This window comes from Phyllostomus hastatus, unplaced genomic scaffold (assembly GCF_019186645.2).
Source record: "Phyllostomus hastatus isolate PE091 unplaced genomic scaffold, TTU_PhHast_1.1 phas_scaffold_200, whole genome shotgun sequence".
Classification (NCBI taxonomy): Eukaryota; Metazoa; Chordata; class Mammalia; order Chiroptera; family Phyllostomidae; genus Phyllostomus; species Phyllostomus hastatus.
Genome location: NW_025334016.1, coordinates 12892984 through 12913685, shown reverse-complemented (window position 1 = coordinate 12913685; position 20702 = coordinate 12892984). Strand labels below are relative to the sequence as shown.

Below are 20702 nucleotides of genomic sequence, written 5' to 3'. Positions count from 1 at the left end.
AACTCAAAATTTACCGAAATATAACTGACCAAATAACTGAAAGACTAAACATAATTCTTGACACCATACAACTAGAAGAAAAAGTAGGGGAAAAGCTCATAGACATTGGTCTTGGCAATGATTTCTTGAACGTTATGCCAAAACACAAACAACAAAAGTAAAAATCAACAAACGGGACTACCTCAAACAAAACCTTCTGCACAGCAAAAGAAATAACTAACAAAATGAAAAGACAACCTACAGAATGAGAGGAAAGATTTTTCAAACCATATATCAGATAAAAGGGTTAATATCCAAAATATATAAAGAACTCAGTCAATTTAATAACAAAAACTAAAGAACCCTATTTAAAAATGGGCATTTTCCCAAAAGGACATCAAATTGGACAATAGACACATGAAAAAATGTTCAAAGTTTCTACAGTTAACCAGCGTCTTATTCTGTCCTTTGGGAAATTTAAAGGATCAGCTTATCCAATATCACACTGTTGGTTTGCAACAGAAATAAAATTTGAACCCAGAAAGCTTAACACCAGTTGTCCATGGCCACAAAAGACCCTTCTGCATCCTGTCTCTCTTCCAGGTGATTGAGATCAGCTAGTTATGGGCAAGTGGAGAAGAGCAGCTGTCACCATCACAGCTGAATCAGCTTGGGGCTGGCTGGTCCAACCCTGTTCACCATCTGCTCCACACACTAAAATCAGCTTTTGTGTAGCCTGGCTTCTGGGAAATAAGAAGAGCTACAAGGAAATGGGGGAGGTGGTTCTTTTTGTCTCCTTCCATAGATGCTTTTGGGGAGAGTCTGGACACACAGATTTTGAAATATTTTGAAAAGTTCCCTTGTGGTGCTTGTACAACCCTGGGTACTGACTTTAATAAAAGGAGGTATAAAGACATCTCAGATACCTCTAGGAAACTGATCACTATGACAACTATGTTATTGTGGAAATTACAGTAGACTTGCAGAAAAACATACCAGGGTTTAGAATTCTAGATCCAACACTTATTTGCTGTCTGACTCTGGTCATATCATTTCACTTCTTTGAGCCTCAATTTCCCCATCTATAAACTGGGGATACCACCATTAATTTCCCTGAATTGTGAAGTGTGCTTAAGGATTCACTGCAGTGTGCCTAACATACAGGGGTGGGCAAAAGTAGGTTAAAATAATAATAATATAATAATAATAATAATACAATAATAAATAAATAAGTTTTATAACGAACTATAGAAATGATCCCTGAAAGTAGAGGAGAAGTGGGAAGGGATAATGGGAGTAAAAGGGGAGGGGTTTTCAGGAACATATATAAAGGAAACATAGACAACACCAAAGTGGGGTAGGATCAAGGGTGGGAGCAGGGGATGGATGGGGTGGCAAAGAGTGGGGGGGGAATGGAGACAACTGTATTTGAACAATAAAAAATCAATTAAGTAAATAAAATAAAAAGTTACAGAGTAAAAAATAAATAAATTTTGTGTTTCATGTACTCACAACTATAAACCTACTTTTGCCCACCCCTGTATACTCATAAAATTTTTAAGAGAAAAAAACTATTCTATGTAAACAACAATTTTTAATATATACATATTTTTATATATAAATATCATATATATGATATATGATATATTTTTTTCCATGTTAAGGAGAATTCTCCTAACATACTTAATCTGTTAGGGAAACAAATCGCTAACCCCAGCGCCTATTTTAACTCTCTGTCCCCCAAAACAGAAAATGCTCTAAAATCCTTTTCTCCCTCTACTGCCACTCAATACAAAGCATTTTTAGAAAACTGTCCAATACAAGTAAAATAAAGGGAATTCTTTTTCTTTAAAGTAGTCCTTTTCTCTCTCATTGTCTTATCAATATCCTTGGCTTGCTTAATGATACTTAAGAACAATTTCTGTCCTGAAGTTGGCATGTTTAATGTTTTCTTCCTAGAGAGCCAAAATTAGCCTAGACACATCTCCCTAGCTTTCTCTAGGACCTCAAATTCCACCAAACCACCCTGCTGCCAAGCCGAACAAACTGACAATGGAATCAAGTTTACCTTTGCTGCCATAGCAAAATGCTTCCTACTTCTCTGGCATAACCTTTAAAAATACCTTTTTATTTATGGTCACAACAGAACACTCCACTGTAAAAAAAAAAGTTATGTACATAGACAAAGCCTGTTCTTCCTTCAAAGGAAGAAACCACAAAAAGAATAAGAGCTGCTGAGTGAGAGGGATGAGAATACTGGCAAGTTAGTTCCATGAGCCTAACACTAAATATAAATATAAAAAGCAGTTATTTTGCATAGATAATTGCAAACTAAAAGCTTTCTGGTCCCCCCTACTCAAACCCTTCTCTTCTTAACAACTTTATGCTTATCTCTCACCACTGCAGGAGTCTTAAATATTAGCAGCAATCTTACCTCCCTTCATCTGTTTTCATTTTTAGCAACTCTTCAAGAATATCTGATACCTAAGACCACTTCCACTCTGGAAACCATCACATTCTTGTGGATTTTTCTGGCATTATTCCTTGACCTCTCCCACTCTGGTTTCTCTTGGGGTTCTGGTGCTGGCTCTATTATTAACCAGCTCTTTGGCTTTAGAAGGGGTCCTCAAAGTTCAGCTTGCATCACAATCCCATGGAGGGCTTTCTCAAACAGTACTGGGCCTAATCCCCAGAAATTTTCCTTCAGTGGCTTTGGGGTGAGACCCTAGAATTGGCTTTTCTAACAGTTTCCAGGTGATGCTGCTACTATCAGGGGAGGGAGTAGGGTGTTGGTCACACTTTGAGAACCACTGTTTTGGTTTCATAAAAAAAGAGCTGAACTAGATTAAACTGAGATTTCTCAACCCCAGCACTACTGATATTTGAGGCTGGATAACTCTTTGTTGTAAGGGGGGCTGTCTTGTGCATAATAGGATGTTTAAGAGCATCTTTGACCCCTACTACATGCCAGAAGCCACCTGCCCCCAACCCTGCTGCCAAATGTAACAACTAAAAAATGTCTCCAGACATTAACAAATGTTCGGTGTGGGGGCAGAGGAAAAACCACTCCCAGTTAAGAACCACCAAGTTAGACTGACAAGCAAACTCCTTTGCTATGAAGTGATGAAGCCTTCTCCTCTTGTTCATAAGATGCAGATTTTTCTCAAATGTGGTATTTTTGTTTAATTCATTCATGCATCCATCCTACTATGTGCTGGGTACTCTAGGGAATACTCAGGTTGATGAACATGTCCCTGCTCTTAGGGCACTGACAATTAATAGAAGAAACTGTGGTCAGTAGGCCCAGGAAACTTTGGGAACCTGGAACAGGGAGGTCACAGCAGGCTTCCTGAAAGATGATAAAGATGAGCAGAAGTTGGCTAGTCAAAAGGGATGAGGGAGCAGAACTCCACAGCAGAGTTCAAAGGCTTGAGGGCAACAAAGCTGGACAATCAGGGAACTACCAGTTGTTCCATGTGGCTGCAGGCAATCATCTATTTTCCCTTATAGAAAGAGGAAAGAGGAGGGAAACAATATTATTAACTCTTTAATCTTTTTATCTCCTATATCTATCTCTAGCAATTTACATCCTTCCCCCATTTGTACCTTAAGCTATAGCCATTCAGAACTTCTTTCTACTAACCTCAGAACCTGATAGAATCACTTTCTCCAGACACAAATGAAATCTTTCTCCCCTCTTCTAATTATGACATCCATTACGCTTGATTACAATTGTTCTTTTTTCTGTCTTTCCAACTAATCCCACAAGCTCCATTAGGGAAGGAAACCATGGCTTTCTCATTCACCGAACCTCCAGCATACTGCACTGTACCTGGCACAAGCAAGCCACTCAAATATCAGTCCAATGAGTCAATGCCCTCAAATTTCATTTGTCCCAAACTGAACACTGAACAACACCCTCCTTTCCCAAGCCAGGTTCTACTCCTGTCACACCCTCCACTTCCCCCATATCCCTATTCACATGGTCACATCAAAATCTTGGTATCATCTTTCACTTATCCTTTTATTTTTATTTTTATTTTTATTGTTGACAAGCCTTTAAGCAGGCTCATCAAGAAAAAAAGAGAGAGGACCCAAATAAACACAATCAAAAATGAAAGAGGAGAAATTACAACTGATACCACAGAAATACAAATGATTATAAGAAATTACTAAGAAGAACAGTATGTCAAGAAATTTGAAAACCTAGGTGAAATGGACAAATTTCTAGAAACATATAATCTTCCACTTATCCTTTTTTCTCACTCCATACATCCATCTTGGTATCTCCAGTGAGAAGCAAGATCTGTCCTCTGAATCTCAAATACTTCACCTGGGAGACAGTCTATGGAAAGAGCATAGGCAATGGAATCAAATAGAAGTGAGCTCATCTCACTTCTGCCTCTGAATTGCAAGGTAATTTTAAATAATTATATACAGCCCCAGAGCTTTAGACTTCTCATCTTTAAATGGGTTTAACAGCACCAACCTTAAAAAGGTTGCTGTGAGATTAAATGTGAAGTACTTAGCACCTCAATGTTACTCAATAAATATTTCCTTTCCCTTCACAGCATCCTTGGCAGGAGTAAAAAGCAGGCAGGAAGACATGAAAAGAGCTAAATGAAGGTCAATAAAATGGGACAGAGTGAGAGAAATAGCATGGAAAGTCAAAGAAGAAATAAAATCCAATCCCCTAGAAGAGCCATGTTAACTCTTCTATTGTCTTTCTGTCAAAATTTAACACATAACATTTATGCTGGTCAAGGAATATAGTGATGTCCAAGAAAAATGAAAATACACATCCTCCAAAAAAAGTTGTACACAAATGTTCATAGCAACATTATTCACAATAGCAAACAAGTGGAAACCCTAATATTCCTCAAGTAGTGAATGCATAAACAAAATGTGGTATATGCATACAATGAAATATTATTAAGCGATAAAAGGGAATGAAGTACTGTTGTATGCTAGGACATGGATGAATCTTGAAAATATGCCGAGTGAAAGAGGCCAGACACAACAGATAATATATTATACAATTCTGTTTAAATGATATGTCTGCAATAGGAAATCTATATAGCACATTAGTGGTTTCCTGGAATTGGGTGGGGGCAGGAGGTGGTACTTATTAATGGGCAAGTAGTTTAAAACCACTGAATTGTGCACTTTAAATGGGTGAGTTGATGGTATGTGAGGTATAACTTAATAAAACTTGTAAAAAGGAATAGAAGATACAGAGAATAAAAGAACAGCTAGAGAAACAACAACAAAAATTTCCCCCCAATTATTTCCTTCCCACATCCTTGTAGATTATTTTGTATATCTTACTCTGAAGACTGCTGCCTTCAACTAAAGAGAAACTGTCTGACTCTAGAGAAAGTCTCTGGCACTGGCTATGACAAGAATTCATGGGCATTGACAGAGAAGCTGGTATGGGGACAATGACAGCAAGATTTGAGTAGAAGCAAAGGGTCAGTGTCCTAGTGCAGTGCTTCTCAGACTTGAAGGTATATACGCATCACCCTGGGGTCTGTTTTCACAGGGTTGGTATGGCTCTAAAATGAAAGAATGTATTTAAATGCTTTGTAATCAATAAAGCACCATATGAATGTTTGTTATACAATCAATCAAGTCTAACATTTTTGACTATGAGAGGGGATCCTTTTGAGAGGAGGAAAGAAAATGGCAATAAGGTTTCCTTTGTCCTACTTAGCTTAAGGGGAGTTTAGGAAATATCGGCCAGTTAAACTCACTGACCCATAATGTCTTCAGATCTCTATGGTGGAAGCATCTGGCACAGGTTTTAGAATCATATGATTTTAAATTGCCTGCAAACTCATAATATCAAAAAGTCACATGTAAACAGCTGGAAGCTTGTTCAGCAAGGTCACTTTGGTATCGAAAGAGGACTCTGGGGTCAAAAATCCTGGGGTCGAGGGCCCAAGTCTAACACTTGTTAAGCTTTATATCTTTACTGAATTCTTCAGTATTTCTTCATATTTGATAAAGGTGGGGAAAATATATCTTGCCTGTTTCACAAAGGAGAATTAGCTGAGCCAATACACTGAAAGCACTTGGTCAAACTCCAGACTGGTTGCTTCACAAATCCTCTTATTATACATGTCTATCAGTAGAAAAAGTCATACATGTGCTCCTCAGTATGTACCAATGTACTAATATTATGCACAATATATGATACTTATAAAAACAGAGGAAGCATGAGATAAAAATAGAGGATTATAATTTCTCTGGTAGATTAAACAAATAATCAATATTAAGTTTACTGAAATTGATAACTATACTATCATTATATAGAAAATATTACTATTTCTAAAAAATATTTAATGATTCAGGGCAAAGGACCATAATGTATGCATTTTAACCTCAAGTGGCTCAGAAAATTGTATACTTACATATATGCACACCAGAACATGGAAATGGAGTAAAATATTAACAATAGGTGAATCTGGGTAAAGAGTGTAAGGGTTTTTCTTTGTACTATTTTTGTAAATTTTCTGTAAGTTTGAAATTATTTCCAAATAATTTTTAAAAACTTTAAGTTATAATCACTGACCAGGACTTACAGAATGACAGAGTAAGAAGCTTTGCAGGAAATGAAGAAACATACGTTGAAGAAAATCTATGAAATCTCAGCAAGAACAGTGAGAATTGATGGCATCTGAGCTATAACCTGCTTCCTCACCACCCTCCCCCACCTCTGTGTTACAGAAGCTCTACCCTGAGTAACCAAGAAGATGAGGGCTCCTTTCCTTCCAAACTCCTAGTCTGAGGCTACAGTTTTACCCTAGGAGGGGCAGATTGCTAGTGTTTTTCATCCCTCACCCTGTGTTGTATAAGTTGTATTTCAATCAGACACAGCCAATTAGACCTTCCCTCACCCAGTTCCCACTTGTAGGGCAGAAACTACTCCAGGCTCAGCAGGATAAGAATACTGGGCCCTGATCACCCTAACCCCAGGTCACTCCTAGGGCAGAGGCTGTAACACCCTTTTATGATAAAACCATAAATAAACTAGGAATAGAACTCCTTTGCCGTAATTAAGGATGAATGATGAAAAATTCAGAGCTAACATCATAGCTAATATCATAACATCATGATGACAGGCTGAATGCTTTCCCCCTAAAATCAGAAAAACAAAACAGATGTACAGTCTCACAGCCTCTATTCAATACAGTATTGGAAATTCTAGTCAGGGCAATTGGGCTCAACAAATAAATAAAAGGCATTCAAATTGGAATGTAAGTAGTAAAACTATCTGTAAATACAGATGACATGATCATGTATACACAAAATCCTAAGGAATTAAGTTTAAAAAATTAGAACTAATAAAAGAGTTCACCAAGGCTGCAGGACATAAGGTCAATATACAAAAATCAATAGCATTTTTATATACTACCAACAAACAATCTGAAATAAAATGAAGAAAACAGTTATGTTTATAATACCATCAAAAATAATAAAATACTTAGGAAAAAATTTAACAAACATATAAAATTTGTACTCTATATCTCCAAAACATTCCTAAAACAAACTAAACAATACCTAAATAAATTGAAAGGCATCCCATGACAAACAATAACACATGTTGACAAGAATGTGGAGAAATTGGAACCTTCATACATTGCTGCTGGGAATGTAAAATGATGCAGCTGCTTTAGAAAAAAAAGGTTTGGCAGCTTCTCAAAATATTAAACACAAAGTTGCAATATGACCCAGCAATTTAACTCCTCAGTATATAGCCAAGAGAAGTGAAGAATTAAGCCACCCAAAGACTTGTATGTGAATGTTCATAGTAGCATCATTCATAATAGCCAAAAAGTGGAAGTAACCCAAAAGTCCATCAACTGATGAATAAAATGTGGCATATCTACTCAATAAAATATTATTCAGCCAAAAAATGAAGTGCTTTCAGATGCTACAACATGGATGAACTTTGAAAACATTATGCTGAAAAAGTCAGCCACAAAAGATCACATATAATATGATTTCATTTAAAGAAAATTTCCAGAATCAGGAAGCAGATTAGTGGTAGCCTAGGACTGGGGTGGGGGTGAGGGAGTGAGATTGATTGGTAATGGATACTGGGTTTCTTTCTGGGTGATGAATATGTTTTAAAATTAGATTGTGGTAACCGTTGGCACAACTCTGAATATAATAAAACCATTAAATTGTATACTTGAAATAGGTGAATTGTATAGTATGTAAACTATATCTAAATAAACTGTTTTTAAATGTAAAGAGTATAAACAAACCAATTAAAGCCAGAAATCTATACATGGGATTTAAAAAGCAAGAACCTATATACTATATGCTGCTTATAAAAATCTACTTTAAACATAATGACACAAGTTAAAAATAAGAGGCAACCTAAAGCTACAATAAGATATACCTATATACCTAGTAGAATGGCTAAAATTAAATTCAACCTTATCAAGTACAGGCAAGGATGTGGAGCAAGGCAAACTCATTGCTTCTACCATTTTACATTCCCATCAGCAACCACTTTAGATAATAGGTTGGCACATTCTTAAAAAGTTAAATCTACAGTATGATTCAGTCATTTCTATCTTGGCTTTTTACCCAAGAGAAATGAAAGCCTGTCCATACAGATAAAAGATTTGCTCACAAACATTCATAGCAGCATTATTCATAGTAGCTAAAAACTGAAAATAACTCCAATGTGTACCAGCAGGTGAATGGATAAATAAATAGTGGTATGTCCATACAACAGGCTTAAAAAAGCCAATGAACTGTTTATACACATAACATTGATAAATCTCAAAATAATTATGCTTAACGAAAAAAGCCAAATAAACGTGACTACATACTGCATGATCCATTTACATAAAATACTAGGAAATGCAAATTAACATAGTGATAGAAAGCCAATGGAGCGGGGGCAGGGGCTGGCTGAAAAGGGAAGAATTAACACAGGACCAAGAAGAATTTTTTGAGGGTAATGGATGTTTTCATTATCTTGATTATGATGATGGTTTCACAGGTGGATACATATTCCAAAACATCACAAAACATACCACATTGTACACTTTAAATATGTGCCATTTATTGTATATCATTATGTATCAATAAAGCAGATTTTTTAAAAAAGATAAAAAACACATGTTCTCAAGGACAAATCAAACCTCACAAATCATTAAAGCAATCCCAAGCAGATCTGCCAGTCCCTTTGTGACACTGATATTCTTGGTGTTAAGGTGAGGAGTATGACCCTGTGTGTTCATCTTCCAAGTGGAACGAGAAACACAAGACTGTTGAAGAATCTATTTCAATACTGCTGCTGAGTATATTTTGTTGCAGTGGCACAATTTTCAGTAATATAGTTCAAGAAAGGTGTTTCCCTGAAATTAGGAAACTTAGTCACTAACAGACTGAGGCAGGACAAAGTCATCCCATGTTGGGTCTGTAGGAATCTCCTCTTGAGGGAGCAATGGAAGAGAGGGCTTATGGACCTGAACAGTGTGATGGCTAAAAGAATTAGCCTTGGAGACAAGTGCCTGGCACATAGTACATATTTTTTTTTAAAAAAAAAACAGCATAAAAATGCTCGCTTTGGCTGCACATATACTGAAATTGGAATGATACAGAGATTAGCATGGCCCTTGCACAAGGATGACACTCAAATTCATGAAGTATTCCATATTTTTTTAAAAAACAGCAAAAACATAAAATTTTAAAAATATGTGCCATTAATTCACAATTTATCATAATATGGATTACAGTTTGGTAGAAAACCATCCTTAGTACAGAGATAAAGAAATTCGATAAACACATCAATACCATAAGCAGGATTTCCTGGGGCATGATAAATTTTCAGGTCCTTCAGAAAGAACCTATTCACAGCTTAGTACAGGTAGCACAGAGTGTAGAAACAGGCTGCCTGTATTCAAATCCCAACATCCCGACTTAATAGCCTTATAACCTCAGGCAAAGTATTAAACTTCCATATGACTCAGTTTCTTCATCTATAAAATGGGGTGAAAATTGTATCCACCTCATAGGTTGTGGGAGGATTAATAAGTAATCATTTATAAGGTACTTAGAACAAAGCCTGCCACTAAATTGCTACTTGTTCATTAAACCTGTAACTGACAAAAGTCAGTTTCAAGGCACACTTTTTCCTAAAATACACCGACCACTTAAAACTGGATAGAATTAAGTTTCTTTTCAAGAAGTAATCTCTCACATACGTCTCCTGTGACAGCTTTTTCCAAAGAACATACCTTGTAAGTAGTTTCCTGCTTTAATTCAACAAAAACAGCTCAATTATTCAAAACATCATTTGGCATTTTCTGGCATAGTTGGTGCTCAATAAATGCTTGCTGAACAAATATTCTTCCAGACAAAAGCAAATTTACCACACTTAATATTATTATTTTTAATTGAATTTATTGGGGTGACATAGGTTCCCAAAACCACACAGGTTTCAAGTGTACAACTCAACAAAACATTACCTGCACATTGCATCATGCACCCATTGCCCACAGCAAAGTATCTTTCTGTCCCCATTTATCCTATTTGCCCACCAACATCTACCCCCACCCCATCCCCCTCCCTGGAGATTATTATGCTAAGTGAAATAAGCCAGTCAGAGAAAGACAAATACCATATGATCTCACTTCTTTGTGGAATCTAATGAAAAAAGTAAACTGACAAACAAAATATTGTTATTTTTATAACCAGAGTTAAAAATGCAACATGTTTCACATCCAAACAGGAAATAAAGGGCTCAGAAGAGGTAGAGTTACCACCTAACCAGTTAACCAATTTCAATGAAGTCGCTAGAGATAAGAAACGTGCTAGTTTATGCAGTGCAGCAGAATTAAGGCTTTGGTTTCAGTCGAAATGATGATGTAATACACACATTCCTAACCACGTTTTGGTGATAACAAGAAAAAACACAGACTTAATGGTCTGCAAACAGGAAGAACATAAACTGTATTCTAAATGGCCTCACAAGGAAACAGCACAGATCTTTAGGAACTAAAGACATGGAATTGTCTTGGAAAGACATGGAAAGACATGGAATTGTCACACAATAACTCTGACATGGAATTCACCTGTCATCCCCTATTCTGAGGGGGATACTGACTTGGTTTGTAACATTTGTCCTGAGATATCTTCTAAGCTGGGAAATCAATGTGCTTTTTTCCTAATGGAAAACCACAATCAAACAGGAAGAAGTATCTCCCTGTTCTGAGAGGTCCAGACAAGCAGAAGTTGACAGCATCTCCACAGGTAACAAGTAAAGTGCCTTCAAGGGAAAGGGGGTGGGGACAGGTAGGAGAGGGTAAAGGGGGGATAAATGGTGATAGTAGGAGACTTGACTTAGGGTGATGAGCACACAATACAATACACAGTTGATGTATTATAAGATTGTACACCTGAAGCCTATATAATTTTATTAACCAAAGTCACCTCAAATAAATAAATAAATAAAATAAGAAGCTACCAAATGGTTACTTACCACTCTGTCCTGGGTACTGCTAGATATCTCTGTTCCTCCCCATTTCTAGAGTATTTTTATGGTACTATAATGGCCACCTATTGCAATAATCTCTTCTTAAATCCTAATCAGATTCCCAGCCCTCAAACCATATACTTCACTGAGATCAACAAATGAAAACTTTCTTGTTCTTTGCCTCTCCAATCTCAAGGGAAGGAGTTGTTCAAATATGGCTTGTTTGTTTTGGCTTCCATCCTTTTACACAAGTCATCCTTCTCTACCCAGAAACACTTGCTCTCACCCCTCTACCTCACCCCAACTCAAACACTTCCTTAATATTTTTTAAACCAATGACTATCCCTCACTTTTTTCACCATTCACTTCCATCTGGAATCACTGTCTGGCTGCTCACTGTCTGCATCACTTGTACCACCATGATCCAAGTATGTCAAGTTCCTACTATCATTCTAATTCTGGGTTTTTAGCTCATTCTATTAATTCTAGTCTAAGATAGCATCTTAGCAATCTGTTATTAGCACAATACCTGGGATGAGCCAGGGTAGGGATGGGAGCCTTCACTCTCAAGGCAGTAAATATGGAACTGGGCCAGGCTTGAACATAATTAAATAGGCCTAATTTTTATTTGGGGGAAGCTCAAGGTAAGAATGACATTTAAAGTTCAGTCAGCTAGAGACCAGAAGAACAAGCCTGCAGTTCAACAAAGTCAGATGTATTCATTCATCATAACAGAGGACACTCCAGAGAAACCATGGGATACTACTCGGCTAGAGGGAGAAGGGAAGCATCTTTTCGTTTCTTGCTGAATGATTTTGAGGAGGTCCTAAGGAAAGCAGGGATCAGTTCTGGATTGGTTATATTTCTAAGGCAGGATTAGGAGAAGTGGGTATAAACTGGGATTGGGTGTTTCCCAGTATTAGCTGGGAATAACAGAGGGAGTCTGGGACATTTGTTGACAAGTAACCAGTATTCACTAAAAGAAAGTGTCTATGGTTTTTTACAGCTGCTGCATGAAAGAAGCAATGTTTCCTGTTAATTCTGCAATTGTGTTTATGTGTATCTGTACTCCCAGCCCAATTAAGGGCTGCCTTTTTTGTTGTTGTTATTCCAGTCCCAGAACATTCTCCAGTCTTGGACATCTTGACTCAATGCAATGAACATGGATGCTACTGCATCTTTTAGTTTATTTTTAGTCCTGCAAATGTTTAAATCTGGGAACAAGTTATACAACCTAGAATAACCTGGACTGTAACTAGTGACTTTGAAAGTTTAGGTAGAAAACTGAAGTTTCAGGGGCATGTGGAAGCTTTTCACCTCTTCTTCCTATTGAAGGTCATGACTTTTCACTAGAAGGGAAAATAATGGGAAATGGATATTTTGTTACTTAGATAATGTGGAAGAATAGGATGTGCTTTGCAGGACAATCATGTAAGATTTCAGAATGATAGACTTCTCACAAGGGAAGGAGAAAATTTCACCAATGCCAAGAAGAAATAATTTTGTTGAACATGCATTAACATGATGAATGTGGACTAAAAGGAAACTGTTAAAAGAATTGTTAAAAATTTTTTAAATCACCAAAAATTGACAAAGAAATAAAAACCATAGTGGAAGAGAGATACCCACTACTTTTCAGAAGAACACTAAACAAAAGAGCTAGAAATCATGCCTAGGACTGCAGAAGTTCACACAGACTGATTTAACAGAGTAGTAGTAACAAAGTCACTGGGGCACTTGAAACACCAGAAAGTAAATATGATCTCACAGTTATTTTCATCAAAAGCTAGTGAGATGGCATCTGGCAGTAGATCACAGAAAGTAGTAGAGTGTAGTGGTTAAGGAGAGGTTGAAAGCCAGGCTGACCAGGATTTGGCTCCCTGTGTTACCTCTTTTCATGTGATCTTGGTTAAGATGCTCAGCCTCTCTTAACCTTCATTGGCCCATCCATAAAATAGGTATTAAAATATAATTCCTACTTTACTAAGCTGTTTTGAAGATTAAAGCTTATAATTCATGTAAATATCTTTCACAGTTATGGCACAGAATAAGCAGCCCAACGATGGCCACTACCATTACCATCATCATCATAATTTGTAGTAAAAAAGTGGTATTTTCTTATAGAATTCAATCAATGAGATGGTGAATAACAGTTGAACATAGAAACACAGAGAAAGAAGTAGTGTTGTTAGATCATGCAATGAACTTCCCTAAAACAGAAGAAAGGCACAGTATTGAATTCAATAACCTCTCCATCATACTTCTTTTCCCCTCTAAGTAGAATGGGCAATTCTCTGTGCACACATCCCCCCTTCCCTTCTCTGTTGCCTGTATCTCAAGACATTCAATCCACCCAATCTGAATTTTGAAATCAATGCTGACCTATGAAAGTTAAGTTTTTGCTAGAGGGAAGGGTTCAGAAGTCAGAGTTCATGAGTTGAAAACAAAGATAAAGAAGTATAGATGGCACTTTCAAAAAAATTTTAGATAAAATGAAGGAAAAACATGCCCAATTAGTAAGTAAGAATGATAGGATTAAAAGAAGATTTGAGGGAAGCAGGTGAAAGAGGGATTCTTGAATATGTTTGTAGGCAGAAGAAAAAGAACTCAGAAAAATACTAAAGGTATGAGAGAAAGAAGGAAGAGATTAAAATAACAATACTTTAAAGGAGGTATTGGGGGATAGTTAAAAAGAAAGACTGGTTAGCCTAGGAAGAGATGATACAAAAAGAATGAAGATAAAAGTAGCCATGAAAATAAATGTTTTGAGAGAAAGAGAGTGTTTGTGGCCAATGGGCTCTGTCTTTTCAGGGAAGTATGTAACTAGATTATCTGCTGAAGTGATACAGGAGTAGGGAAGGCTAAATTGGAGCACCAGAATGACACGCTACAAAAATGGAATAGATGCTGTGGGAAACAGGAAAAGGAACCAACCAAGAATGTATAAAAAAGCATTACAGAGCAGCCATTGAGGAACCAGCTGTGGTCAGAAATCACAGTCTGGTCATGGATATAATCTCCATGGTGAGACGATTTTCCCAAGTACTACTCAGAAGCCTGGGAACAGGATAGATGAAAACAGATGCTAAAGTCCATCTATGTTTGGGGATTGGCAGGGCAGGTGCAGGGGAATTAAAGGGACATGATGGAATTGAGGATACTAGTGGCAATTAATATCAAATGGCTAGCAGGGTTCAGTGAGGGTGAAAAATGGTTGATTAAATGGGAAAGACCATAGAAGCAGGGCAGGACTGAAATCAGGAAGAAAAGAGAAGGGACTTAAAGTGTCAGTGAGGTCAATGAGGTATTGTGGAAGTAAGGAAATAGGGGATGTGGAATGCTAGAGGTATTAGTTGAAAAGCACAATTTCAGAGTTTGAAATATCAGAAGTAGAACAGTTCCAGCTGGTGACAAGGCCCAGAGTGTGGCCCATATAAAGAAGTTGAAGAAGCTGAGCAAAAATGAAGGTCACATTGTTGGAAGTAGAGGAAGTGTTATGCTGGAGATTTTGGTGACATGGTCTAGGATGATGCCAGAAGTCAGGATAGCACAGAATACAGAGCTGGGTGCCAGAGGCCTCAAAGAATGTAAGTAACCCAGAGATGGGTCTATGCCAATGAAGAGATGGCATAAAATCTATCCTATGGCATGCATATTAAAGAGTAAAGGAAAAGGAAAGTTGTTGAACAATCTGGCACCAGAAGCTAGATTTAAGATTAAGGAATTATGGGAAAATGAGCACCTTCCATTTAAGAGGGCAGTGAAGAAAATAGTGTCATCAAGGCAAAGAGTTCTAGAACAATAGTTGAGACTATATGGACATTTCTTAACCAAAGAACAGGTGTTCTGGAAGGCGCAGGAGATCTGACAAGGGAGTGTCAGCCAGGAAACAGTATGTATCAAAAGGGAAGGATTGTGCTGAACTTACAAGAGAGAAATTTCATCCTTGAGAGTGCTGAGGAAGCAGTGAGAGGAACTACAACTCTGTCTATGTTTGACCAAGAAAGAAGAACTGATTGGCAAAAGTAGAAGTGAAAGAAACTTTAGGAAATATGGCCATGTCAGTACTATTGGGTAATGACCAAGGACAAAAAAGTGATAGGTACAAAGATATTCCCCAGATATTAGGAATGAAAGTTTCTACAAGACACCACAGTGACTCTTAAGTGGACTACTGCTTCAGGAATTAAAAAAAAATGTTTGGGAAAAAATTCTCATATCATCAATTCCCCAAGATCTTGAGGGAAAAAGGAGAAATGACTAAGGAACACAATGTAGCTATACAGGAAACACACTGGTAGGCCACAGGAATTAATGAAGATATAGCAAGCTCAGATTTTTCAAAGTAAGATTACTGACTCTCAGTAGAAGATATATGTCAACAGGTGATAAAGAGAGCAAGTGAGCAAGCAAGAACACCACTGGGCTGGCTGTCGTAGCTCAGTGGATTGAGCGCGGGCTGGGAACCAAAGTGTCCCAGGTTCGATTCCCAGCCAGGGTACATTCCTGGGTTGCAGGCCATGACCCCCAGCAACCGCACATTGATGTTTCTCTCTCTCTCTCTCTCTCTCTCTCTCTCTCTCTCTCTCTCTCTCTCTCTCTCTCTCTCTCTCCCCCTCCCCTAAAAATAAATAAATAAAATCTTAAAAAAAAATAAAGAACTTTAAAAAAAAATAAGAACACCAGTGGGATGACTTAGTTTCTATTTCTATTCCCTCTTAAATGATAAGAATAATTTTCAAATTTGAAACAGTAGCACAAATGTGAACAACAGTTTGTCAGAACCCAATAGATGCTGAGATATTGAGAATGGCAAGCAGTTTAAAATGAATTTGGATCTATGAACCTACATCAAGGATATTCCATTGTATTGAGGCAACCAATATTCCTTATTTAGAAGCCACTACTGGAAATCTCTGAATAAGAAAGACCAACTACAACAGCCCAATTTACAAAAGCCAGACACTCCTAAAACAGCTCAGAAATCAAGGCTGCTGATCTTGATGGAAAAACATATTACAATGGAGTATTAAACTGATTATTATGAGCAATGACCAGGTACTTGTCAATTGAGGTAATGCTACTAAGTGTCACTGAGTTTTAAGTTATTGAACACATTTTCCCTATAAAATACATTCACATGAGACAGTGAGATGTATTCCACACTGTTATACAGGTAGGTTGATTCATCATTGATTGAATAGCCATACTTAAAAAGAATGCTAATGAAATGCTAATCAGCAATTAAAGGGAATTATTAAATGTAACAACTTGGGTGAACCTCAAGGAAATTATGATAAGTGAAAAAAAGCCAATATAAAAGGATACAAATTGCATGATTCCTTTTGTGTGACTTTCAAGAAATAACATAAAGATGGGAAACAGTTGCTAGGAGGTAGGCATGCAGAGGGGGAAGGGATGTGGTCTAAAGGGAAAGAACAAGGGAGTCTTGTAGTGATGGCAGATTTAAGTTATCTTGATCATGATGATGGTTACACAAAGCCACACGTGTAATAAAACTTCATAGAGCTACACACACACACACACACAATCTGATTTAAATTCCATGGATTGACTGATGTCAGTATCTTGGGTGTTGGGGGGGGTTGTAGATTTAGGTACTTTTTATTGATTATGCTATTACAGTTTTCCCAATCCACCCTTTATCCCCCCTCCACCCTGCCCCCCAATACTCCAGCATTCCCTCCCACTTAGTTCATGTCCATGGGTTGTACATACAAGTTCTTTGAGTATTCTATTTCCTATTCCATTTTTATCACTCCTGTCTACTTTATGCCTGCTAATTATGCTTCTTCCTCCCTGTAACTGTGTGCCCCCATTCCTCCCTTCCCCCTCCCCACTGAAAACCCTCCATGTGATACGCATTCCTGTGATTTTGTTCCTGTTCTGGTTGTTTGCTTAGTTTTTGTTTTTTGTTGTTTTTCTTTTCTACTATGTTAATTTGTTCTTGGGGTTTTTTTTAATCCCAAAGTGCACTTTTATTTACTTTTTAAACATGTTTTATTGTTGTTCAAGTACACTTTTCTGCCTTTTCCCCCCACCCCTCCCCACCATCCCAGCCTTCCCCACCTCCCTCCCTCGTTTCTACCCCCCTTATTATAGCTGTGAGTGTACTGTCATTTTACTGTTCACATTTTTTATCTTCTTTGGGCTTAGATAAGCCCCTTTAACATTTCATATAATAAGAGCTTGGTGATGGTGAACTCCTTTAATTTGACCTTATCTGGGAAGCACTTTATCTGCCCTTCCATTCTAAATGAAAGCTTTGCTGGAGAGAGTAATCTTGGATGTAGGTCCTTGCCTTTCATGACTTCGAATATTCCCTTCCAGCCCCTTCTTGCTTGCAAGGTTTCTTTTGAGAAATCAGCTAGTATTCTAATGGACACCCTTTTGTACGTAACTCTCTCCTTTCCTCTTGATGCTTTTAGGATTTTCTCTTTCTGTCTAATCTTGGGAAACTTAATGGTGATGTGCCTTGGTGTGTTGTTCTTTGGGTTTTAACTTCTTTGGAACTCTCTGGGCTTCCTGAACTTCCTGGAAGTCTATTTCCTTCACCAAATTGGGGAAGTTCTCCTCCGTTATTTGTTCAAATAAGTTTTCAATTTCTTGCTGTTGTTCTCCTTCTGGTACCCCTATAATTTGGATATTGGAATGTTTCAGGTTGTCCCAGAGGTTTGTAAGACTCTTCACTTTTTTGAACTCCTGTTTCTTCCTTTTCTTCTGGCTGAATGTTTATTTCTTCCTTTTGTTCCAAATTGTTGCTTTGAGTACTGGTTTCCTTCCTATCACTGTTGGTTCCCTGAATATTTTGCTTTATTTCACTTTGGGCATCTTTCATTGTTTTGTTTTGTTTTTTTATTTCTCGACCAAGCTTAATCATATCTGTGAACATTTTGATTACCAAGGCTTTAAATTCTACATCAGATAGGTTGGCTATATCTTCATTGCTTAGTTCTCTTTCTGAGGCTTTGCTCTGTTCTTTCATTTGGGCCATATTTCTTTGTCTTGGCACAGCTGATAGGTTGCAAGGGCAAGGGGCCTTAGGTATTCACCAAGGCAGGGCAACTCTCTTTGCTGTGCTGCAGCACTGCCTGTGGGGGAGGGGAGAGGGTAGGAACAGTGCAGCTCTCCTGCTCATCTCTAGCGCACTTTTCAATGAACTCCCATGTGAGACTGGGAGTTTCTCCCACCATGGCAACCCCAGCCATAACCCACAGTCGGCTCTGAGTCTCAGTTTTCCCCTTAAGTCAGCTCCCCCCCCCGCCCCACAGCCCACTGAGGTTGGCAGCCAGCCCCACCCCCACAGTCTGCCACATCACCATGTTTTTTCTGAGTTGGCCTGCATATTCCAGTGCCTTACCAGTCTGGTTGTTCTGGTTGGTTTTTTCTTTAATGCCTTGGTTGTCGGAGTTCCATGCAGATTGATTTTCTGGCGCTTTTGGTTGTTTATTGATTTTATATTGGTTGTTATCCTCTTTTTGGTTGTACAAGGAAGCAAAGGGTTTCTACCTATGCCTCCATCTTGGCCAGAACCAATATCTTAGTTTTGATAATGTACTATACCTGGGAGACATTAGGGAAAGGGTGCTTGGGCCTTCTCTGTACATTTCTTTACAAAATCCTCTGAATCTATAATTTTTCAAAGTAAAAAGGCTTGTTTTTTAAAAAGCACTAACGGATCAATGTCAGCCTCACAAGTAGGGGTATAGTTGCCTATCTCAGGATTCTGTACTTGACACTCTGAAATAACATTTTTAACCTAACAAGTTGGAGAAGACAAAGCATGTTCATCAGGTTTATGAACGGCATAAAACATAGAGACACAGCCAACCTGTTTTCAAATAGAACTAGAATAGAAAAATTTCAACAGGTTGGACTAGGTACTGAAATGCAATAGAGACAAAGGTAGAACTCACCACTGTAGCTCCAGTATACAGCACAGCACCTGGCACAAAAAAAGGGGGGCTCAAAATATATCAATAAAAAAATAAGTGAATGCAATTTTCAGAATGTTTAAACATGAATTCCCATGTTCAGTGGGAATTCATCTGAAGAAGCCCTTTAGCCAGCAGAATGACAACATTCCCTCAAATGGACACAATATTTCATCAACAAAGTACATATACTTTTAAAGGAGAGTGGACGTAAATATTATATTAACATTGTGCTCTACACTAGTCTTACTGCAAGTCCTAGAGGACATGTTTTAAAGGAGACATGAAAAAAACTAGAGCATATCCCAAGTAAGGCAACTAATATGGTTAGTTTCTAGAAATCTTGTTATATGAAAAACACTAGAAGGAACATAAGATAATTAGCCTGAAAAGATAAGATGTAGCAAGTAGAAGGAGTAAGTTAGATAATAATTATAATGTGGACTATGATATAGTGATAATATTAAATACTCCATTAGAGGTAGCATGGCACTTTATGATCTATAACACACTTTCATACTTGTATCCTTACTTGTCCAATATCTGAAAGGTTGGCAAGTAGGGAAAAGGCTAAAAATTTTCTTCTTCCTGTGCCACACAATGGTTAGAGATTATTAAAAGATAGATTTCAGCTCAAAATAAACATTTTCAAACATTTCAGTCTTCATGAAAATGAATATCAATAGTGGTAAGAGCAACAATAATGTGCTAGTAGAATAATAAGTACTACACATGTGTCATATTATCTGATTTTAACATCACAACAGTCCTGTGGGGCAGGTACCATTATCCCCATTTCATAGATGAGAGAACTAATGCACAGAAGGGTTAAATAATCTGCCCAAGGCTGTAACTACAGCTAGTCAAGTGTCAAATTCAGGCAGCCCCACTCCAGAAAGCACTACTTCTAGATAATTGGATTTAGGATACCTGGAATGACCACTCAGTAAGGCCACTGCAGGGTAAGTGATCTGCCAGACTGAGTCAGAGGCTGTACTAGATCAAATATAATATAACAGGATTCTAGGAACCTTGGATGACAAGCTAGTTTGGACTACAGACACTTCTCCTTCTGGAAGAAGTATTGCTCTAGCCACTCCCCACCAATAACATTTTTTAAATGTATAGTTTACTAGGAAGGTAGGGACATTGCTATCAAAATCTTTCTTATGCATATATTTTAATCTTTCTTTTAAAGTATTTTATTGTTGCTCAAGTACAGTTGTCTACATTTATCCCCCACCACTCCTCCCCTGCCCTAGTCATAA

General features: G+C 37.6%; 1 protein-coding gene and 1 non-coding gene across 4 annotated transcripts in view; one reads left to right on the top strand and one right to left on the bottom strand.

Annotated features, from left to right (window-relative positions):
* Positions 1–20702, bottom strand: part of CLCN5 (chloride voltage-gated channel 5) — a 200207-nt gene that overhangs the window by 129001 nt on the left and 50504 nt on the right. Inside the window, exon 3 of one of the 3 annotated variants that reach the window (XM_045860448.1) lies at positions 19417–19445. The exons of the other annotated variants lie outside the window; for them this stretch is intronic. The gene's annotated coding sequence lies outside the window, so the exon portion shown is untranslated. The remainder of the gene's footprint in view (positions 1–19416; positions 19446–20702) is intronic. 3 annotated transcript variants of the gene reach the window in all.
* Positions 9562–9665, top strand: LOC123832857. The gene has a single exon (XR_006788119.1). It is a non-coding gene; the product is annotated as a U6 spliceosomal RNA (small nuclear RNA).